At 39.9% G+C, this 20,158-nt stretch overlaps 1 long non-coding RNA gene across 1 annotated transcript in view; it reads left to right on the top strand.

Annotated features, from left to right (window-relative positions):
• The window catches only part of LOC110261246, a 56,469-nt gene extending 36,549 nt beyond the window's left edge, over positions 1-19,920 (top strand). The window contains exons 2-3 of the long non-coding RNA XR_002345242.1: positions 18,364-18,491; positions 18,629-19,920. This is a non-coding gene — a long non-coding RNA (uncharacterized LOC110261246). The remainder of the gene's footprint in view (positions 1-18,363; positions 18,492-18,628) is intronic.

Genomic DNA, 20,158 nt, shown 5'->3' on the forward strand with positions numbered 1-20,158 from the left:
TCTTTCTTTCCAATTTGGATTCCTTTTATTTCTTTTACCTCTCTGATAGCTGTGGCTAGGACTTCCAGAACTCTGTTGAAGAGTAGTGGCGAGAGCGAACATCCTTGTCTTGTTCCTGATCTCAGCAGGAATCCTTTCAGCTTTTCACCATTGAGAATGATGTTAGCTCTGAGTTTGTCAAAATGGCCTTTATTATGTTGAGGCATGTTCCCACTATGCCCACTTTCTGAAGGATTTTATCAGAAATGGGTGTTGGATCTTGTCAAAGGCTTTTTCCATGTCTATTGAGAGGATCATATGGTTTTTATTCTTCAGTTTGTTAATGTGGTGTATCACACTGATGGATTTGTGGATATTGAAGAACCCTTGTATCCCTGGGATAAATCCCACTTGATCATGATGTACAGTCCTTTTAATGGATTGTTGGATGCGGTTTGCTAGTATTTTGTTGAGGACTTTTGCATCTATGTTCATCAGTGAAATTGGCCTGTAGTTTTCTTTTTTTGTGGTATCTGTGCATGGTTTTGGTATCAGGGTGATGGTGGCCTCATAGAATGAATTTGGGAGTATCCCCTCCTCTGCATTTTTTTGAAATAGTTTCAGAAGGATAGGTGTTAGCTGTTCTCTAAATGTTTGATAGAATTCTCCTGTGAAGCCATCTGGCCCTGGACGTTTGTTTGTTAGAAGTTTTTCATCACAATTTCAATTTCAGTACTTGGGATTGGTCTATTCATCTTTTGTATTTCATCTTGGTTTGGTGTTGGAAGATTGTACTTTTCTAAGAATTTGTCCATTTCTTCTAGGTTTTCCATTTTATTGGCGTATAGTTGCATGTAGTAGTCTCTTATGATCCTTTGTATTTCTGTGATGTCTGTTGTTACTTCTCCTTTTTCCTTTCTAATTTTATTGATTTGAGTCCTCTCTCTTTTTATCTTGAGAAGTCTGGCTAAGGGTTTATCAATTTTGTTGATCTTTTCAAAGAACCAGCTTTTCATTTCAGTGATCCTTTCTATGGTTTTCTTTGTTTCTATTTCATTGATTTCTGTCTGCTCTGATCTGTATGATTTCTTTCCTTCTACTAACTTTAGGTCTTGCCTGTTCTTCTCTCTCTAGCTGCTTTAGGTGCAAAGTTAGCTTGTTTATTTGAGCTTTTTCTTGTTTCCTGAGGTGGGCTTGTATTGCTATAAACTTTTCTCTTAGAATGGCTTTTGCCATATCCCGTAAGTTTTGGAGTGTCGTATCTTTGTTGTCATTTGCTTCTAGGTATTTTATTTCATCTTTGATCTCCTCAGTTATCCATTGGTTGTTTAGCAGCATGTTGTTTAGTCTCTCCAAGTTTGTGTTTTTTGCAGTTTTTTTCTTGTTGTTGATTTCCAGTTGTATAGCATTGTGGTTGGAAATGATGCTTGATATGATTTCAATTTTCTTAAAGTTACTGAGGTTGGATTTGTAGCCCAGGATGTGATCAGTCTTAGAGAATGTTCCATGTGCACTTGAGAAGAATGTGTATTCTCTTGCTTTTGGATGGAATGTCCTATAAATATCTATTAAGTCCATCTGGTCTAATGCTTCATTCAGGGCCTGTGTTTCCTTATTGATTTTCTGTCTGGTTGATGTGTCCATTGCTGTAAGTGGGGTGTTAAAGTCCCCCACTATGATTGTGTTATTGTCGATTTGTCCTTTTAAGGTTGTTAGCAGTTGCCTTATATATTGTGGTGAAGCTAAGTTGGGTGCAGAGATATTTAAAATTGTTATATCTTCTTGGATTTATCCTTTGATCATTATGTAGCGACCTTCCTTATCCCTTAAAATATTCTTCATTTTAAAGTCTCCTTTGTCTGATATGAGTATTGCTATTCCAGCTTTTTTTTTTTATTCCTCTTAGAATTCCTCTTAGAATGGCTTTTGCTGTATCCCGTAAGTTTTGGAGTGTTGTATCTTTGTTGTCATTTGCTTCTAGGTATTTTTAAATTTCCTCTTTGATTTCCTCAGTGATCCATTGGTTGTTTAGTAGCATAGTAGAATATTTTCTTCCATCCTTGCACCTTCAATTTTTATGTGTCCTTAGAATTGAAGTGGGTCTCTTGAAGGCAGCATATATATGGGTCTTGGTTTCATATCCATTTGGCCAGTCTATGTCTTTTGGTTGGGGCATTTAGTCCATTAACATTTAAGGTAATTATTGATATGTATGTTCTTAAGGCCATTTTATTAATTGCTTTGGTTTTGTTTTTGTTGCTCTTCTTTCTTCCCTTCTCTTGTTCTCTCCTCTTGTGGTTCGATGACTAGCTTTAGTGTTGTATTTGAGTTGATTTTTCCTATTTGTTTGTGTGCCAATTGTAGATTTTTGGTTTGCAGTTATTCTGAGGTTTTGATATAAGACTCTCTCTCTATATATATGAGATAGTTTTAAGTTGTTGTTCTCTTAATTGCAAGTTCATCTCCAGTGTCCTGTATTTGTACCCACCTCTTCTCACGATTTCTGATTTTGATGGCATAATTGTGCGTGGATGATTTCATATCTTTACTCTATAGATACCTTTACTGGTGAGCCTTGTCATTTGTGGCATTTTTGTTTCTGGCTGAGGCCTTTTCTTTGCTGCCTAGAGATGTTCCTTTAGTATTTTTCATAATGCTGGTTTAGTGTTGCTGAATTCTCTTAGCTTTTGCTTACCTGTGAAGGTTTTGATTTCTCCTTCAAATCTGAATGAGAGCCTTGCTGGGTAGAGTAATCTTGGTTGGAGGTTTTTCCCTTTCATCACGTGAAGTATATCATGCCACTCCCTTCTGGCCCGCAGAGTTTCTGCTGAAAAATCTGCCAATAACCTTATTGGGGTTCCCTTGTATGTTATTTGTTTCTTTTCCCTAGCTGCTTTCAAGATTTTCTCTTTGTCTTTCATTTTGGTCAGTTTGATTAGTGTGTGTCTCAGGGGGTTCCTCCTTGGGTTTATTTTACATGGTACTCGTTGCACTTCCTGGATTTCAGTGAGTGGTTCCTTTCCCATGTTAGGGAAGTTTTTGGCTATTATCTCTTGGAATATGTTTTCTGTCCCCTTCTCTCTCTCTTCTCCTTCTGGCACCCCTATAATACAGATGTTGGTGTGTTTCACGTCGTCCCAGAGTTCTCTGAGACTCTCTTCATTTGTTTTCAATGTTTTTTCTCTTTTCTGTTCTGTGTCTGTGATTTCCACTAATCTCTCCTCCATCTCACCTTACACATTCTTCCACCTCCTGCGTTCTGCTGTAGGCTGTGTGCCTGGGGGGTCTTTAGGCAGCCTTTTTACTGATGGGCAGGGCTGTGATCGCACCTGGATTGTTGTTTGGCCTGGGGCTTCTCAGCGCTGATGAGTGGGGCCATATTTTCCCAAAATGGCCACCTCCAGAGAGAGGCACTCGGCTGAATCTTTCTGAGAGCTTTGCTTTCAATGTCCTTCCCCCACAACAAGCCACATTCACCCCTGTTTTCTCAGAAGGTCCTCCAAGAACTGCAGTCAGGTTTGACCCAGGTTCCTATGGAGAATTTGCTTTGCCCTGGGACCCAGTACACATGAACATCTGTGTGTGCCTTTTAAGCTCCATTTCCCCCAGTCCCGTGGAGCTCCTGTGCACAAGCTCCAGTGGACTTCAATGCCAGTTGCTCTGGGGGCTCTTTCTCCCAGTGCCAGATCCCCACATGTGGGAGTTTGATGTGGGGCTCAGAACTCTCACTCCTGTATGTGATTCTCTGTGAACCAGTTACTTTCGAGTCTGCTGGGCTTCCCACCTGAGAGGTATAGAGTTGCTTATATCACGTAGTTACCCCTCCTACCTCTTGATGTGGCCTCCTCTTTGTCTTCTTGTGTGGGATATCTTTTTGAAAGTTTCCAGTCCATTTGATTGCAGATTGCTCAGCATTTGGTTGTAACTTTTTTTTTTTTTAGGAGAGCAGTTGGGCTCCAGTCCTTCTATTCCGCCATCTTAATCCCCTCCCTCATTGTGGTTTTAAGTTTTGTTGCTCTAATAATTAGTGATGTTTAGCATCTTTTCATGTGCTTGTTGGCCATCTGTATATCTTCTTTGGAAAAATGCCTGTTATAGGTCTTCTGCCCATTTTTTGATTGGGTTGTTTTGGGTTCGTTTGTTTGTTTGTTTGTTTTGACATGGAGTTGTATGAGCTGCTTGTATATTTTTGATATTAACCTCTATTGGCCAAATCATTCACAGATATTTTCTTCCATTCCATGGGTTGTCTTTTCATGTTTTTATGGTTTCCTTTGCTTTGTAAAAACTTTTCTTTGATTGAGCCCCATTTGTATATTTTTGCTTTTATTTTTCCTAGAAGACTCATCTAAGAAAATATTGCTATAATTTATGTCAGAGAATATTTTGTCTATGTTCTCTTGTAGAAGTTTTATGGTGTCAAGTCTTGTATTTAGGTCTTTAAACGATTTTGAGTATTTTTGTATGTGATGTGAAGGAATGCTCTCCTTTCATTGATTTACATGTAGCTGTCTGGTTTTTCCCCACACCACATACTGATGAGCCTGTCACGTCTCCATTGTATATTCTTGCCTCCTTTGTCATAGATTAATTGACCATAAGTTCCTGAGTTTACTTCTGGCCTCTCTATTCTGTTCCATTGATCTATGTCTGTCTTTGTGCCAACACCATGATCTTTGGGGGTACTGTAGCTTTGTAGTACATTCAGAATCTGGGACTATGATACCTCAAGCTTTGTTATTTTTTCCCCAAGATTGATTTGGCAATTTGGGGTCTTGTGTAGTTCCATATGAATTTTAGGATTATTTGTTCTAGTTCTGTGAAAAATGACTTTTTTTTTTAATGGGGATTACATTAAATCTGAAGATTTCTTTGGGTAGTATGGCTATTTTAACAATAGCAATTCTTCCAGTCCAATAGCCTGGATTTTTTTTCTATTTCCTTCCTTCTTTCCTTCCTTCCTTCCTTTCTCTCTCTCTCTCTCTCTCTCTTTCTTTCTTTCTTTCTTTCTTTCTTTCTTTCTTTTCTTTCTTTCTCCTCTTTTTCTTTCTTTCCCTGCTTTTTCTTTCTATTTGTTTTTGTTTGTTGGTTTTATAGGACCGCACCTGCAGCATATGGAAGTTACCAAGCTTGGGGTAGAAGCAGAGCTTCAGTTGCCAACCTATATCATAGCAACAACAACATAGGATCCCAGCTGCAGCTGCAGCCTACACCACAGCTCAGGGCAATGCTGGATCCTTAACCCACTGAGCGAGGCCAGGAATCGAACTTGCCTCCTTATAGATACTAGTCAGATATGTAACCTGCTGAGCCACAACTGGAACTCCTGGTAAGCTTTTTTTTTTTTAATGGGATTTTAAATGGGTTTTTTTTTTAAACTTTCTGTTTCTGGCATTTTGTTATTCTTGTAAAGAAATGCAACAGATTTGTGTATGGTAATCTTCTATCTTGCTACTTTGTGGAATTCATGTATTATTTCTAGTAGATTTTGCATGGAGACTTTATCATGTTCTTGAAACAGAGTATCATGTCATCTGCAAATAGTTAAAGTTTTAATCGTCCATTCTAGTTTGGATACCATTTATTTCCTTTTCTTGACTGATTGCTGAGCCTAGAACTTCCAATACTGTATTAAATAGAAGTGGTGATAGTGGGCATCTTCATCTTTCCTGAATTTAGTGGGACGGCCTTCATCTTTTAACTGTAAAGTATCACGTTGGCAGTGGGTTTGTCATATATGACTTTCAATATATTGAAATATGTTACCTCTTTACCCACATTGGTGAGAGTTTTCATCATGAACGGATGTTGAATTTTGTCAAAAGGTTTTTCTGTATCTATTGAAATAATCATGTGGCGTTGTTATCTTTCCTTTTGTTAATGTGCTATATCACATTGATTAATGTATATGTTGAACTATATTTGTGACAGTGGAATGAATCCAACTTGATCATGGTGTGTGATCCTATTTATTTATTGTTAGATTGTGTTCCTAGAATTTTATTACTTTCTTTTCATCTACATTCATCAGAGGTGTTGCCTTGTTATTTCCTTCCTCCCTCCCTCCCTCCCTCCCTCTCTCTCTCTCTCTCTCTCTCTCTCTTTCTTTCTTTCTTTCTTTCTTTTGGTTTGTTGGTCTGGTATTGGTATAAGGGTGATGGTGGCTTCATAGAATGAATTTGGGAGTGTTCTCGCCTCTTCAAGTTTTTGGAGCAATTTGAGGAGAGGTATAAAGTTCTTCTGTGTACATAGCCATCTGGTCTTAGACCTTTGCAGAGTATTATTATTATTATTATTATTATTATTACTAAAGATTCTATTTCACTTCTGGTGGTGAGTCTGTTCAAATGATTTATTTCTTCTTGACTCAGTTTCAGTAGACTGTATTTTTCTACACACTTGTCCACTTCTTCTAGGTTGTCCAATTTGTTATCATGTAACTGTTTATTGTATTCTCTTATGATTTTTTGCATTTCTGTGGTATCATCTGTCACTTCTCTGCTTTCCTATCTTATTTTATTTGAGTCTTCTGTCTTTTCTTCTTGGTGAGCCTGGCTTGAAGTGTGTTGATTTTGGTTTTCTCAAAATACCAGAACTAGCTTTTAGTGTTATCTTACACTGATTTTTTTCATCTCTATTTTATTTATTTCATCTCTGATCTTTATTATTTCATTTGTTCTGTAAACTTTGGGTTTTGTTCTCTTTTTCTAATTTTTTTAGGTAGTAGGTTAGGTTGTTTGAGATTTTTCTTATTTCCTGGAGAAGTTTGTCATTAGAAACTTCCCTCTTAGAATTGTTTTTTCGGCCTCTCACAGATCTTGTAAGGTTGTGTTTTCATTGTCTAGCGGTATTTTCTGATTTCTTCTCTGATTACATCATTGACTCCTTCACTTTCCAATAACTTGTTCTTTAGTCTCCATGTGTTTGTTTTATTACTGTTTTTCTTTTTGTGGCTGATTTCTAGTTTAATATCATGGTGATCTAAAAGATGTTTGGATTGATTTGTATCCTTTTAAATTTGTTGATTTTGTTTTCGGATTGAATATGTGGTTTATCCTAGAGAATGTTACATGTGTGCTTGAAAAGAATGTCTCTCATTTTCTTTCAATGCAGTGTCCTATGTATATATCAAGTCCATATATATATATATATATATATATATATATATATATATATATATATTCCCACTGGTTTATTGTGTCATGTAGGACATCTTTCGGCTTATTGATTTTCTGCCTGGATCATCTCTGGTGATGATAATGGGGGCATTAAAATCTCTTACTATTATTACGTTTTTGTCCATTTCTCCTTTTATGTCTGTTAGTGTTTGTTTTGCATAATTATATTCTCCTATATTGAGTGCATATGTAAGTTAGTGACTGTAATATACTCTTCTTGTATTGATCCCTTTATTATTATATAATGCCCCTCTTTTTCTTTCTTTATGGCTTTGTTTTACAGTATGTTTTGTCTGATATGAGTATTGCTATCCCTGCTTTCTTGTCATTTCCATTTTCATGAACTGTCTTTTTCCATCCCCTCTCTTTCATGCTTTGTATGTCTTTTGCCCTGAAGGGAGTGTCTTGTAGGTAGTATATTGTACTTTCTTGACGTTTTGTTTGTTTAGTTTTGTCTTTTTTTTTTTTTTGCCATTTCTTGGGCCGCTCCCTTGGCGTATGGAGGTTCCCAGGCTAGTGGTCTAATCAGAGCTGTAGCCACAGGCCTACACCACAGCCACAGCAACATGGGATCTGAGCCACATCTGCTCCCTATACTACAGCTCATGGCAATGCCAGATCCTTAACCCACTGAGCAAGGTGAGGGATTGAACCCACAACCCCATGGTTCCAAGTCGGATTCGTTACCCCCTGAGCCATGACCGGAACTCCTTTCTTGGATATTTGAATCTGATATGCCATTCTGTGCTTTTGATTGGAGAATTTAATCCAGTAATATTTAAAGTAATTATTTATAGGTATGTGCTTATTGCCATTTTAAACCTTGTTTTCCAGTTGTTATTTCTTTTTTCTTTCTCTTCTTTTTGCTTTTCTTTTTGTGGTTTGATGTTTTCTTTTGTAGTATGTTTGAATTCCTCTTTTGGGTTTTTGTGAATCTGTTGTATGCTTTTTTGGTAATTGAAAATTTTCAATTTATATATAAGGATAATTTTCCACTTACGGTTGTTACAAAATATTGGCTAGATTGGCCATATTGTACAATACATGCTCAAGCCTATCTTACTCTGTGGTATGTTTTGGATTTGTGGTTACCAGAGAGTTGAAGAATGTTGACCTACAACTGTATGTACTTACTTTAAACCGATAATCATACAAGTTTAAATCATTCCAAGAGATATATTTTTTACTGCCTTCCTGCAAATTTGTGGGGTTTGATTTCCTACTTTCTCTCTTCATGTTTATCCTTTTACTGATTATTGTATTTATGATTGTTTTGAGGACTTTTTATTTTTTAAAATCTATGTACTGGCTTATTTAAGTAATCTCAGCCCTTTTATAAATTTTCCTTTCCTTTTGTGACTTTCCCTTTCCTATAGATTCTTGCTTCTTTTCTATTTAGAGACAACCCTCCAAAATTTCTTTTAGGGTAGGTGTAACATTACTGAATTCTTTTAGTTTTTGCTTTTCTGAGAAATTCTCTATCTCTCCTTCTATTCTAAGTGACAGTCCTGCTGGGTAGGATATCCTGAACTGAACATTTCCCCTTACAGGACTTTGAATATATCATACCACTTCCTTCTGGCCTGTAAAATTTCTTCAAAGAAATCAGCTGATCACCTTATAGGGCTTCCTTTGTGACTGAATTTTTGTTTTTCCCTTGCTGCCTTTAGAATCCTTTCTTTAACTTTTCCCATTTTAACTATGACATGTCTTGGGTCTGTTGGGATATGTATGGGTCTGTTTGGGTTCATCTTTTTGGGACCCTCTGTACTCCCTGTATCTGAATGTCTTTCCTTCTTTAGGTTTGGGGACTTTTTCAGCCAGCATTTCTTCACATACATCATCTTTGATCCCATTCTCTCTCTTTTTCTTCTTCATGAAGCCCTGTTATGTGTAGGTTGGCATGCTTTATATTATTCCACAATTCTCCTATGTTGCTTTCATTTGTCTTTCTGTCTGCTATTCTGATTGGCTGGTTTCCATTATCCTATGTTTCAGATCACTTATCCATTCTTCGGTGACCTTTCATCTGCTACTCCTTGCTTCTAGATTTGTTTTTATCTTGACATTGAATTGTCTATTTTGGATTGTTTCATCTTTATAGTTTCTTGTTCCTTACTACAGTGCTCTATCTGTATCTGTTTCTATCAATAATCTTTCTTAATCCAGTTAGCATTTTTATTTCCTTCTTTTTGAACTCAGGTTCTAGTAGACTGGTGCGGTCTGCTTCATTATCGGTTCTTTCAGGGGATTTTTTGGTGTGCTTTTAATTGGGAGTAGACCCTCTGCCTTTGCATTTTACTTCACTTTCTTTGTCTCCATGAATTTAGGAGAAACAGTTATTTACTGTGGTCTCGAAGCAGTATTTTTATGTGGGAGTATCCCTGTGTAGACTGTGTGTCCAGTATTTTTGGTAAAAGGGCTGGTTTGGTATGGATGCCAGCCACGTCTTTCCTCCGAGTGTGCTGGCCATTATCCCCTTGATTGGCTGTGTTGTTGGCGTTGTAGTGTCTAGAGGTTGTGCTGGATGTGAAGTGGGGCTTCCTCTCTGCTCCATGGCTATTACAACCCTGTCAGGGCTGGGGTTCGCTCCCAGTTGATAGAGGAGAAGCCCTGACAGCCAGGTGTGGTCAGTCCCCATTGCTCTTGAGTGTATGCTCTGCCCCAAACGAGATGATTGCTGAAGCAAGGGAGGCCTGTTTGGTCACAACAGACATATGCCCTGCCTACGTAGGAGCCCATGGTTCCACTCAGAAGGAGGAAAAAGTCCCATCCCTTTCTCTGCTGTGTTCATCACAGATCGAGTGCAAAGCTGTGATTTGGAGTAGGCTGTAGCTGGGGCTGGTGGTTGGGGCATTGTGGTTGCAGGAATCGATGCAGCTGTGCTATCACCTGAGATCTGGGTTGCCTCTGGGACCGACATCTTCAAGGACCTGTCTGCCCCAGATCTAGTGCTAAGTCCAGGCATGGAGTGGGCAGAGCTGGGGCATCTTACTGGGAAATGAATCACTGCACATGCCTGCCCCATTCTATTTGCCAAGGACTCGGTGCTTAGCCACTGCATGTTTTAATGGCACTTTCCCATGCATGAGCTGACAGTGTCTTCCTGGATAGATTCAACCACCCCCATGCATGCACTGACAATATTCTCTGTAGCTCTTTCTCTAGCATACATCAGGGACCCTGGTCTTTCTCTGTGTAGCTGGACCAAGTCTTTGCCCTGATCTTGCACAAAGCTGTAGAGTATACTGAATGGGCCCAGAGTGTTGGCTCCTTCAGGCTGAGAAGTATGGTAAGGTAGCAACCACCAGTGTAAGGGTCTCTCTGCCATTGTTTTTAGCAAGCCAGCATGAACGCTCTCCTCACGAGGAGAGCCTAGGCTTCTCCAGCCCTTCTGTCTTAGAGGATTCCCCAGCAGTCAGGGGAACTTGTCCCCTCTGCGCAGGACCCCATGACTGGATGCCCAGATTGTGGTTCACCATGCTTACTCCCCAGAGGGAAGGACCCACTCCTGTGGCCTTGCTCTTCCTAGCAGATCCCTCCGAGGTGTGCAGGTCCAGACCGGATGACTTTTTCCTTCCTTTTTCTTTTTGGTCATACCTGGTTATGTGATCTTCCTTGCAGCTTTGGTTGTATGAGGTTCTTCTCATAGTTTCCAGTTAGTTTTCCGTGAGAATTGCTCCCCATGTAGATGTATTTCCTATATGTTTCTGGGGCGAGGTGAGCTCCACATCCTATTCTGCCATCTTGATCCCTGTCCTAGTAATTGCTCTTGAATGAGAATTTGGCTGGGTATGAAATGCTAAATTAATATAGTTCTTTTTTCTTAGCAATTAGAATATAACATTCAACTGTATTCTCTTTTTCAATAAGAATTCTCCTTTTAGTTGAATTTTTATGAACAACCTGTCTATTCTCTTCTATGGATTTTAAGATCTCTTTCTCTTTCATGTTTACAATTCACTCTGTTATATCCAGATGTAGATTTGCTTTTTTTTTTAAAGAATTCATTGTGTGTTCTTGTCTAATGATTGATTTGTAAAAGAAGCTCATTTGTTAATACTTCAACTATTTCCTCTTCTGCATTCTCTCTAGTTTCTCCTTTTGTACTCTTATTAGACATATGCTGGATTTTAAAATTCTGTTCTCCATGCCTCTTGACATTTACTTCACAGTCAATTGTTCTGATCACCAAATTCCAATGTTTGTGTGTAGGGGTGGGTGGAGAGGGATTCTCCACATCACCAAGCAGTGCTTCAACGCCACCTGGGCGTTCTGTCATTCCACTCAGAGATAGCATCCAGTGCCACGGGATAAAGGCTCAATACCACAAGACCACCCTCCATTTCACATGCCAATCACAGTCAATGAAGAAGCAGTCTAAGGAAATAGGGAGGTTTTCTAGCCATGAGGATGGACGTCCAGAGGGTACAAAGAAAAGGTGTGTGAAACAGGGGAGTCAAAGGTATTGGGGGGTCAAGGGAGAAAATCAAAATACGATGGTGGGAAGAATACAGGACATAACAGGGAACCAAGTGGGCTTATGATTTGAGTGGCGATATAAGGCATCTGGACGGATAAAAAGGGAGAAGTGATTTTAAAAACAGCCAGAGGAAGAAGAGAGGATGCAGTGGCCTCCTAAATCATCTGCCATGGCATTGGACCTCTCAGGTAGTGGACAGGAACGTCCCAAGCTAGTCATTAGGCATTCAGGAGTGGCCGACCCTCCTATCCGATTTGGCCCTGTGTTTCTGCTTCCAGATAAGGGTCATTCAAAATATTCATGGACCGCAGGGATCAAGAGGAAATCTATGCTATAAACTTCAGATATGAAGTACCATGTGGGATCTTGACCAGAAATGTGGAGGGAGTCATGCTGACTTGTCAGGGCTCCGTGTCATTTTGTGCTCCCTCCTGCATGCCCCTTCCTCTGTGACTTTTGGCCCACGTTCTAGTTGTACCTGCCTTGTCACCTACTGCCTGCTTAGACAGTTCCCTGTCTGGCCTTCATCAGCAATATTGGTAAAATGGACATAATATCTCTTCTGAGTACCTCATCTTTGCGGAGGGACGTGAATGATGCAAAAGAGCTTTAGAAATGTAACAAGTTAAATAGATGGAAGCATTGACTTCTCCCCACTCTGGCCATCTCTGCTTCAGATCCATTCCCCTTGACCCCAACCTTCGCCGCTCCCCTAGGCTTTGGATCAGTGTCTGTATGCTGGGGCAAAACTGTGTGTTATGCCAAGGAATAAGGACTGCTATTGGACTCCATTCCTTCTCTTTGCCTTTCACTATCACCACTTCTCAACCTAGAAACTGGGACCGTTGCTCTGAATGATAGGGCCGCCTTGTTGGCTCCAGAGGGAGGAATATATATGCTCCATAATGGGCATTCTGACATGGGGTGTTTCAAATGGTCATGTGTCAGATAACTACTGTAGCAGGTGTGAGCTTCCAATTTCTCATTTTCACCAGATAGGTAACTAACTATATGCCAGTTGGAAAAATGACAAGAAAGATACCTCCAATTTCCACATCTCAACCCTAACCTCCACCTCCTCTCTCTGTTCCTTCTTGCTCTCATGGTCCAACACACCTTCCTTCCCTGTCTGCTCAATCTTTCAGCCCTCAGACTAGCCCCAAGCTCTACCCACCTCCTTCAGACTTCAGCCATGCCCATTTTCCTCCTCTGACTAATTTCTTTCTTTCCTTCCACCCTACCTTCATAACTTCCATGTCCAGCTTTTCCCCTTTCCCGTCTAGACCATCCACCTGCAGCCCTGTTTGTCTTGCTCCCCTATGGTGTTAATCCTTTATTCCCACTCCCCCTTCAAGCCCTTCCTTATAGACCTTTAGGCTCTGTCCCTCACCAACACTCCAGCCACGCCCAATCAGATCTGATGATTTGGTATCTCATCCTGGGAAGGTGGTTTCTCTATTATTGGAACGGATATGGGTACACTTCAGAATTGCCAGGAATGTGGATTCCCAGACGTTTTACCGAGTTGACATGGAGAATTCAAGGTGATGGCCAAGCAACATTCAGCTTGAAGGTGAGCTCGGTTCCTTACGAGACTCCTTTTCTGTGACAGTGTTTTCAGCCATGTACAGACACTGTTTATCTCACTTCTATCTGCATTTTGTAAACCTCGTCCTCATCCTATCAGTCTCTTCAGATGCGGATCAAAATCCTAACATGGAGTTCCCATCTTGGCGCAGCAGAAACGAATCCGACTAGGAACCATGAGGTTGTGGGATCAAGCCCTGGCCTCGCTCAGTGGGTTAAGGATACAGTATTGCTGAGGGCTGTGATGTAGGTCACAGACGCAGCTTGGATCTGTCATTGCTGTGGCTCTGGCATAGGCCGGCAACAACAGCTCTTACTAGACCCCTAGCCTGGGAACCTCCATATGCCGCAGGTACAGCCCGAGAAAGACAAAAGACAAAAAAAAATCCTAATGCATTTTTGGGGGAATTTGAAAAGTTATTTGTATGGCTATACAAAGGACCAAGAATAGCCAAGAATTGGTCAGAACACTTTCCCTGTCAAAATCAGAACTTATTAAAAAAGTATGGTCATTAAGGTAGTGTAATACTGGTGCAAACATAGACAAATAGGTGAACGGCATACAATAGATTCCAGAAACAGATTCATATATATATGAACACTTGACTTAAGACAAATGTGTCGTAGAGGAAAATCAGGAATAGGACTATATTTTCATTAAATTGGTCTGTGAAGGATTATAAGAAATTACTACAAGCAATTAAATGCCAATAAAATAGACAACCTATAAGGTATTGACCAATTCCTATAAATGTACGATCTCCAACACTGAATCAGGAAGAAATAGAAAATATGAACTGGCCAATTACCAGTAAGGAAATTGAGTCAGTGATGAAAAATCCCCAACAAACAAAACTCTAGGATCAAATGACTTCACTGGTCAATTCTTCCAAACATTCAGAGAAGAGTTAACACCTGTGGTACTCAAACCATTCAAAAAAATTGCTGAGGAAGGAATGCTTTTGAACTTATTCTACAAGGGCAGCATCATCCTGATACCAAAACCAGACAAAGATACCATAAAAAAAGAAAATTACAGGCCAATATCACTGGTGAACATAGATGCAAAAATTCTCAACAAAATTTTAGCAACCCAAATTAAACAGTACATTAAAAGAATCATATGCCACGATGAGCTGGGATTTATCCCAGGGATGCAAGGGTGGCTCAGTGTCCACAAATCACTTGATGTGATGTACCACATTAGCAAATAAAAGATTAAAAATCATATGAGCATCTCAATAGATGCAGAAAAATCTTTGGAAAAAATTCAAAATTCAATTTATGATAAAAACTCTCAATGAAGTTAATATTGGTGTAAAATAGCTCAATAAGAGGCCATATATGACAAGCCTATAGCTAACATCATAGTCAACAGTGAAATGTTGAAAGCTTTCCTCAGTAGACAAAGATGCCAACACTTGCCACTTTAATTCAACATAGTATTTGGAGTCCAAGCCACAGCAATCAGATAAGAAAAAAAACTAAAAGGAATCCAAATTGGAAAAGAAGAAGTAACACTGTCACTGTTTACAGGTAAAGTTGCAGGATACAAAATTAATATACAGAGATCTGTTGCATTTCTATAAACTAACAATGAACTATCAGAAAGAAATATTAAGAAAACAATCCCATTTACAATTGCATCAAAATAAAAATATCTAGGAATAAATCTAATTAAAGAGATGAAATTGACGATGACACAGATGGAAAGATGCAGCACGTTCATGGATTAGAATTAATACTGTTAAAATGACCATACTGCAATGACATACTGCAAGACAATCTACAGAGTCAATGCAATCCCTGTCATAAGACCAATGGCAATTTTTCGCAGAAACAGAGCAAATAATTCCAAAATTTGGGTGGAAACATGGAAGACCCAAAATAGCCAAAATAATTTTTTAAAAAACTTTTAGAAAAATTTTTTATTACAGTTGAGTTACAATTTTCTGTGAATTTCTCCTGTACGGCAAAGTGACCCAGGTATATATATTCTTTCTCTCATATTTTGTTCTATAATATTCCATCACAAGTGATTGGATGTAATTCCATCCAGTATACAGCAGGACCTCATTGCTTATCCACTCCAAATGCAATAGTTTGCATATATTAGCCTCCAAATCCCAGTCCATCCCATTCCCTCCCCTTCCCTCTCCCCCTTGGCAACCATAAGTCTGTTCTAAACTGGGGGTATAATGATCCCTGATTTTGACTATACTACAGAGGTATGGTATATCAAAGTAGTATTATACTGGCATAAAAACAGACACATAGATAAATTGAACAGAATAAAAACCCAGAAATAACCCACTTATATGGGCAATTAATCCACAATAAATGTGTTGAGAGTATGTAATGGGATAGCCCCACTGGTACTGGAATGGTGTTGGAAAAACTGAACAGCTACATGAAATGGAATCAAACTTTCTCACACCACATACAAAAATAAATTAGAAATGGACTAAAGACTTAAATGTAAGACCTGAAACTATAAAAAGTATGCTTTTTTTGATAGGCAAGAAATAGATTTATTAAGATAGGATGCTTGTGAGAGATGCAAGCAGGCAGGCAAGGAGGAGTAATCATTTTTGGGATATGTCTCCTCAGGCAAGGAAAACAAAAAGCAAAAATAAACAAATGGACTACCTCAAACTAAAAACTTGTGCTTTGACAGTGAGGGAGACTGTCAACAAAATGAAAAAAATCACTTACTGAATGGGAGAGGATATTTGCAAATGATATATCTGATAAGAGATTAACATCTATAATATATAAAGAACTCGTATAACTCAGCATCAAAAAAAACAAACAATTAAAAATGGACGGAGGACCTGAATAGATATTTTTCCAAAGAAGACATTTAGATGGCCAACAGTCATCTGAATAGACACTAAACATCACTAGTTATCAGGGAAATGCAAATCCAAACCACAATGAGATGCTACCTCATGCCTGTCAGAGTGGCTATTATCAAAAGGAAAGCAAATAGCAAATATTGGCAAGGGCGTGGAAAAAAGGGAACACTCGTGCCCTGTCGGTGGGGATGTAAATTGGTGCAGCCACTGTGGAAAACAGTATGGAGGTTCCTCAGACATTTAGAAATAGAACTATTCTGTGATCTAGCAATTCTGCTTCTGGGCATTTTATCTAAAAGAAAACAGAAACCCCAAGAAGAAACCATATATGCACCTCAGTGTTGACTGCAATGTTATTTCCAATGGCTGAGATACAGGAGCCACCTAAGTTCCCATCAGCAGATGCGTAGATAAAGGAAATGTGATCTCATACACAGTGGAATATCGCTGAGCCATAAAATAACGAAATACTGCATTTGCAATAGCATGGATAGACCTGGAAGGTATTATGCAGGGTGAAAGAAGCTAGATAAGGAAAGACAAATGCTTCATGAGTTCACTCATTTGTGGAATCTAAAAGGCAAAACAAATGAACCAACGTAACTCAGCAGAAACGGAGGGGTGGACTCAGAGAACAAATGGTTGGTTTCCAAAGGAGGGAGCTGGGGAAGGAGAGAAACAGGTGAAGGAGATTGAAAGGTACAGAATTTTAGTTACAAAATAAATGAGTCATGGGTATGAGATGCATAGTGTAGAGAATGTAGTCAATAATGATGTAATATCTTTGTAGGGTGACAGGTGATAAATAGACTTAACATTTTGCAATGTATACAAATATCAAATCACTGTATTGGGTACTAGAAATGAATATAGTTTTGTGGGTAAATTATACTTCAAAAGCACAAAAACTCAGAAAAAAGAGATCAGATGTGCAGTTGCCAGAGATGGGGTGGAAGGGGGGATTGGATGAAGGCAGTTAAAATGTAGACAATTCCAGTTATAAGAGAAATGAGTACTAGGGATGTCGTGTACAACGTGAGAAACATAATCAACACCGCTCTGCGTTATATGTGAAAGTTGTTAGTAGAATAAATCTGAAGAGTTCTCATCACAGGGAAAAATACTTAGTTTTCTATTTCTTTAATTTTGTATGTGTATGAGATGATGGATGCTCACCAAACTTATTGTGGTCATCATTTCACGAGGCATGTGAGTCAGATCATTATGCTCTACATCTTAAACTTGCACAGTGCTGTATGCCAGTTATATCAGTGAAGTTGAAAGAAAAAATTGTAATTACAATCATATATACCCTTACAGGAACTCAGACGTATTAACTCTCAGGGGTAGGGCAAGGCACATCCTATGGGGAAGACTTGGTTGAAATGATATACAGTTTTAAACTTACATTCATAAAAAAATCCCTTGGCCCAACTTCCTAGCTGCCAATCTCAGAATACTGGTGATCACATGTGACTCTTTGTGCCCACATGATGATTGAACCAGTCGTGGGCACCATGTGCCCACATGATGCCATCGAACAGAAGAGGACTTTTTTTTCCTCATGTGTTTCTTTTTACAAGTGAGGAGAGCCTTTCCCAGAGGCCCCTAGCAGTCTTCCCACAAGTTGGAATCAGATCGCATGCCTGTCAAAACCAGCTGATGGCAAAAGGAAGAACACCACTACTGGCCTTTGGCCAATCAGGATTCAGCCCGGGGGGCTAGGGAGGAGGTCTCTTCCCCGAGCATATGATTGTGCCACGAGGACTGTGCCAGCAAGGAAGGACTGGGTGTGGGAATTCTACCAGGGTGACTGCATTGGGGAAAAGGACATAATCAGGATTTCAGGCATTCCTGGATACTGGTCCTGAGCTGACCCTAATTGCTAGAGACCCCACATGTCACTGTGACCCACCAGTCAGAGTAGGGCTTATGGAGGTTAGTAGTTCATGCAGTTACCTTGGGTCTGGCTGACCTTCCGTGCACGTGCGCCCTTGAGCCCCATCTGTGGTTATCTCTCCAGCTCTAGAATGCACAATTGGGGTAGACATTCAGGAGCCAGCAGAGCCCCATTGGACCCCTGGCCTGTGACGTCAGGGCTATTATGGTAGGAAAGGCCAATGAGAAGCCATCAGAATTTCCCCTAATATAAAATAGCAAACCAAAAGCAATACCGCATTCCCGGAGGGATTATAGATTTCTGCCGTCAAGGCTTGAAGGATGCAGGGGTGATGATTGCACCGTATTCCCATTCAGCTCACCTATTATGCTTTTTCAGAAAACAGATGGATCTTGGAGAATGACAGCTGATTCTCGTAAGCTTCGCCAGGTGGTGACTCCAATTGCAGCTGTGTTTCCAGATGTGATTTGGATGCTTGAGCAAATGAACCTACTCTCTTGTACCTGGTATGTAGCCATCAATCTAGCAAATGCTTTTTTCCCAATACTTCTTAGTAAGGACCCCAGAAGTAGTTTGCTTTCAGCTGGTAATGTCAGTAATGCACTTTTCACTGTTCTCTTTCACTGTTTACACTCTGCCCTAGGTCATTATTTTGTCTCAGGCATCTTGATGGCCTTTCCATTTCCAAAAGATGTCACGCTAGTCTACTGCATTGATACTGTGATGCGCTTGAACCTGGTGAGCAGGAAGTTGCCACTATGCTAGGCATTATGTGAGACATTTGCATGTCAGAAGAGGAAAATGAATCCGACAAAAATATAGAGGACTTCCACTCCAGTGAAATTTCTAGGGGTCCAGTGGTGGCGGGCAGGTTGAGCTATCCCTTCTAAAGTGAAGGATAAGTTGTTGCATCTGGCCCCTTCCTGCGCTAAGAAAAGGGTGATGTGTACTGGTGGCAGGGATGGAGGTTATACATGGGTTTGGTTTTCGGATGGATGGAACATATTCCTCCTTTGGGTGTGCCATTCTGGTGTATTTACTGAGTGACAGGAAAAGCCTCTAGTGTTATATAAAGCCTGGAAAAAAAAAAAAAAGAGACGGTTCTTCAGGTCCAGGCTGCTCTTGCATTTGGACCCTGTGACCCAGCAGATCTGATGGATCTTGAAGTGTCAGCAGCAGGTGGAGGTGTTGTTTGGAGACTTTGGCAGCACGTATAGGTGAATCCCAGCACAGACCCTTAGGATATTGGAGGAAATCTTGCTATTCTCTGAGGACAACCAGCCTCATTTTGAGAAATAGCATTTGGTTGCGACAGAACACTTAACCATAAGCTATGAAAATACCATGCGACTTGAACTCTCATCATCAACTTGATGTTGCCTGACTTGCCGAGAGACGAAGTTGGCTCACGTGGTTGCACTAACTCCATGGTCAAACGGAAGTGGTATGTGCACAGACTGGACTCATCAGTCCGTGAAGGCACACAGGTTACATGAGGAAGTGGCCCAAATTCCTTGTTCCTGATACATGACCCCCATAGTCTGCACCTACCCTCTCGTGGGGAGTTCCCTCCCTATGGTCGGCTGATGAGGAAGAGAAAAGTCAGGTCTGGTTTACAGACGGCCCTGCAGGATATGCAAGCACCACCTGGAAGTCGACAGCTGTACGATCATATTACAGCTCCTTCCCTGGACATCCTCGAAGGACAGTGCTGAAGAGAAATCCTTCTAGGAGGCAGAACACCAAGTAGGGAGCTTGGCTGTCCATTTATCTAGAAGGAAAAATGACCAGAGGTAAGAATCTATGTTTTTTGCTTTCATTGTTTTCACTCTTAAAATTAAAGTGTAATTACTTTACAGTGTTTCCCAATTTCTGCTATAGAGCAAAGCAACCCACATTCTTTTATATGCCATACATGTATATACATTCTTTTTTTTCGTATTATCTTCCATCATTTTCCATTGCAAGAGACCTGATACAGTTCCCTGTGCTATATAGTAGGACCTCATTGCTTATCCATTCTAAATGTAACAGTTTGCATCTACTAACCCCAAACTCCCAGTCCATCCCACTCACACATAACCACAAGTCTGTTCTCTATGTCTGTGAGCCTGTATCTGTTTTGCAGATAGCTTCATCTGTGCCATATATTAGATGCCACATATAAGTGATA

Source organism: Sus scrofa, chromosome 6 (genome assembly GCF_000003025.6).
Source record: "Sus scrofa isolate TJ Tabasco breed Duroc chromosome 6, Sscrofa11.1, whole genome shotgun sequence".
NCBI classification, from domain to species: domain Eukaryota; kingdom Metazoa; phylum Chordata; class Mammalia; order Artiodactyla; family Suidae; genus Sus; species Sus scrofa.